This window comes from Otolemur garnettii, unplaced genomic scaffold (assembly GCF_000181295.1).
Source record: "Otolemur garnettii isolate 467f Iridium unplaced genomic scaffold, OtoGar3 scaffold00145, whole genome shotgun sequence".
In the NCBI taxonomy this organism is placed as follows: domain Eukaryota; kingdom Metazoa; phylum Chordata; class Mammalia; order Primates; family Galagidae; genus Otolemur; species Otolemur garnettii.
This window is the reverse complement of record NW_003852540.1, coordinates 3646437-3650749: the sequence shown is the minus strand read 5'-3', so window position 1 is coordinate 3650749 and position 4313 is coordinate 3646437. Positions and strand designations below refer to the sequence as shown.

Sequence of the window (4313 nt, the reverse complement as noted above, 5' to 3'; positions counted from 1 at the left end):
TCCTCAATACCTAATATCTCCATCCAATTAAAAACTCAAAATTTATGAAGGACCTGGCACCTACAACCTTCTCTAGCCTCATCTCTCACTGTTCTTCCTCTTATTTGTATACTCAACTAAGATTGATTTATTTATTTATCTTCTATGAACTGAGGAAAACAAAGCAGTGAATAAACTAAATGTGACCCTACTCTCATAGAGTCTTCACTCTAACAAGGGAATGATCTTAACAACAAAACTGTATCTAAAACTTAACTCTGGTATTATGAAAAAGAAATAGCCAGTCTCAGAGATCAGGAACACTTTCCCTACAAGTGACATTTAGGCTGAGACCTGAAGAATAAGTAAATATGGACTGATAAAGACAGAAGAACCGGTGAGAGGGGAAAATGTACTGCAGGCAGAGAGACATATAATAATTGCCAGGGGCCAGAAAAGAGCCTGGGCCCTTCAAGGAAGAAGCCAGAATGGATGGAGCACAGTAGCAAGGGGAGGAACAGAAGTATAACATTAGAAGTAGCAGGGGACAGATCATGAGGGGCTCAGCAGACTATGTTATAAATTTTGGACCAAGATTGTTGAGAGGGGAGTGACAGGATGAGAAATGTTCACTTAGAAGTTCATTTGGATTACTGTGTGGAAAAAAAGGCTGAAAAAGAAGGATAGGAATAAATGCTCAAAGACCACTGGGAACTTCTTTCAGTAGTATATGGATTACTGAAAACGTGACAGCTTGAACTAGGATGGCAACAATGAGAATGGAGAGGAGTGGACGGTTTCAAGTTATGTTTAGGAAGTGGATCTGACAGTAGTTGGTACTGACTGAATGAGGGGACAAAGGAAAGGAAGGAGTAAAGAAAGACTCAAGTCTCTAGCCAGAATACCTCTCACATCCTGATCTTCAGCCATACTGAACTACTTATAGTTCCCTAAGTCTCTTTCAAGCATTCATGCCTCAGAGATAAGAAAAGGTATCTTTAAGCTAAAGAATACTGAGCCTCTTCCATTACTGCCTTACTGCTATTCCCAAGGATCTCAGGCGCACCACTTGCAGTGGCCTCTGGGTCGGGGCTCGCAGCCCCATGCCAGCTGCTGGGCACTGCCGAGAGCTGGGCGCCCAGGATTCACATCCGTGGGTGCCGTCCCCCAGCCAAGGAGCAGAAGTGGGACACCCCAGCCTCAGGACCACTGCCATCACTTTCTCTGCATTGTCGCGAACGAACGCAGTCCGAGGCAGCCAGTGCGATGAGTGCCAATGAGGACCAGGAGATGGAACTGGACCCCATTCTATTTATGAAGGAGATGAAAGTTTCCAAGAATTAAGTCCAGTTTCTTTTCAATATAGGATAGGTGAAATTGGTGATCCCAAAGCCTTCTTTTTTTTTTTTTGGTAGAGACAGAGTCTTACTTTGTCATCCTTGGTAGACAAAGCACCCTTGGTAGCTCACAGCAACCTCCAACTCCTGGGCTTAGGTGATTCTCTTGCCTCAGCTCCTGAATAGCTGGGACTACAGGAGCCCACCACAATGCCCAGTTATTTTTTTGTTGCAGTTTGGCTGGGGGCCGGGTTTGAACCTGTCACCTTGGTATATAGGGCCAGCGCCCTACCCACTGAGCCACAGGCGCCGCCCTCCCAAAGCCTTCTTAATACAGATTTCCTAGACAGAAACATATCCCCAAACACCTCCAATTATATCTATGATTGCTTTTTTTTTTTTTTAATTTTTGTTTTTGGCCAGGGCTGGGTTTGAACCCACCACCTCCGGCATATGGGGCCAGCGCCCATATGTGGCACCTTTGAGCCACAGGCACTGCCCTATGAATGCTTTTTTAAACAACACCATATCATCAGCTGTAAAGCTGAGTATATTAGCCAAGTTACAGGAAGCAGTGGAAGTCAACCTTGGAACGGCAAGGACCTACACTACACGTTGTTTGAATATGCCAGGGACAATAAAGAGCAGTTCATGGAGAATCACCATCCCGTTAATTTTGCAACATCAATAAGCAATACAATCTCAGTTGAAACTCCTAATACAGACTCATCAAGTAAGGAAAAAAACAAAAAAGAACAACTTTCAAAAGCCCAGAAACGTAAGCTAGCAGATAAAACAGATCACAAAGGTGAACTTCCTCAGGGTTGGAACTGGGTTGATACTGTCAAGCAATTTAAGCAAAACTGGCTCTAAAGATGATGAATAGTGCTTGGAATTTGAGACAAGGAAAGAAGATTCTTTAAAAAGTAAACTGGGTTCACAATGTTTCATTACTATTTTATGGTATCAAGATGGCTTTTTATAAAACAATTTTTTGTATGTTTCCTACATTTAAAATGTTCTAAGCTGAAAGTTCATGAAGAGAGCTGGCTGTATTAAATTATTTTCACAAACTTGCCTTAATAAAAGGTGAAAATGTTAAAAAAAATTTTTAAAAAAAGTTAAAGAATACTACTAGGCCTGGCCCATTGGCCCACTGGTTAGGCCTATAACTAACCCTACCACTCTGGGAAGTTAAGACAGGAGGATCACTTGCGCTTAGGAGTTCCAGACAAGCCTGACCAAGAGCAAAACACTGTTTCTACTAAAAATAGGAATATTAGCCAGGTGTTGTGGTGGGCACCTGTAGTCCAAGCTACTCAGGAGGCCGAGGCAAGAGGATTGCATGAATCCAGGAGTTTGAGATTGCCGTGAGCTAGTCTGACACCATGGCATGAGCACAGAGAGAGACTCTATCTCAAAAAATAAAAGATATTCTTTAATTTAAAGCATACTACTAATGGGCGGTACCTGTGGCTCAAGGAGTAGGGCACTGGGCCCATATACTGGAGGTGGTGGGTTCAAACCCAACCCTGGCTAAAAACCGGAAAAAAAAAATACTTGTCTCTGGGATGGCACCTGTGGCTCAAAGGAGTAGGATGCCAGCCCAATATACCGGAGGTGGCAGGTTCAAACCCGGACCTGGCCAAAACTGCAAAAAAAAAGAATACCACTAATTTAAAATGTTTGCATAAACCAATTTTCAGGTTTGTCTGTAAAGATTAGCAACATATTGCAAAATGGAAACATAGGAAAAGCATTTCTGAACAGAGAATACTTGAGAAATATTTTTCTGGCTTGGCACCCATGGCACAGTGGTTATGGGACCAGCCATGGACACTGAGGGTGGCAGGTTGGAGCCCCGCCTAGGCCAGCTAACAACAATGACAACTACAACAAAAAATAGCTGGGTGTCAGATGGTGCCTGTGGCTCAGTGAGTAGGGTGCTGGCACCATATACCAAGAGTAGTGGGTTTAAACCCAGCCCCGGCTGAACTGCAACAAAAATATAGCCAGGTGGTGAGGTGGGCGCCTGTAGTCCCAGCTACTCAGGAGGCTGAGGCAAGAGAATCTCCTAAGCCCAAGAGCTGGAGGTTGCTGTGAGCTGTGATACCACAGCACTCTATCAAGGGCAACAAAGTGAGACTCTGTCTCTAAAAAAAAAAATAGCCAGGTGTTGTAGTAGGTGCCTGTAGTCCCAGCTACTTGGGAGGGTGAGGCAAGAGAATTGCTTAAACCCAAGAGTTTGAGGTTGCTGTGAGCTATGATGTCACAGCACTTTACCCAGGGCAACATAGTGAGACTCTGTCTCAAAAAAAGAAAAAAGAAATATATTTCTTTGTGTGACATGATTGATATACTGTAATATAGGCTATATCTACTAAATCTAAAATCTTAAAACCAGACTGGCTGTGGTGGCTCACACCTGTAATCCTAGCACTCTGGGAAACCAAGGCAGGTGGATTGCTTATATTTAGGAGTTCAAAACCAGCCAGAGCAAAAGCAAGATCCCCTCTCTACTAAAAATCAGAAAAACCTAGCTGGTATAATGGGGCACACATATAGTCCCAATTACTATGGAGGCTGAGGCAAGAGGTTGAGCTATAATGATACCACAGCACTCTATCCAGGCTGACAGAGTGAGACTGTCTCAAAATAAATAAACAAACAAACAAAAAATAATTAAAACTGAAACTAAAAAAATCACCCTTTTATAAGATATGAAAGTTGGTGATGTTTAGTGATGTTCTTCTTGACAGTGCTGTACATGGAAGAGTTTTAAAGAGCATATGTGGTTTAATTTGCAAGATGTAAATACCACAGATGCCACCAAAACCTAAGTTGGGCTTTATTTTGTTTTGATTTTGTTTGTTTGTTTTTTAGACAGAGTCTCGCTCTGTCACCCTGGCTAGAGTGTAGTAGAATCATTCTAGTTCACAGCAACTTTTGGGCTCAAGAGATGCTACCTCAGCCTCCTGAGTAGCTGGGACTACAGGC

At 42.9% G+C, this 4313-nt stretch overlaps 1 protein-coding gene and 1 pseudogene across 2 annotated transcripts in view; one reads left to right on the top strand and one right to left on the bottom strand.

The window, feature by feature from the left end:
• The window catches only part of LOC100953598 (telomerase-binding protein EST1A), a 149353-nt gene that overhangs the window by 115311 nt on the left and 29729 nt on the right, over positions 1 to 4313 (bottom strand). The window lies entirely within an intron of this gene.
• On the top strand, positions 1246 to 2202 carry LOC100954655 (annotated as a pseudogene).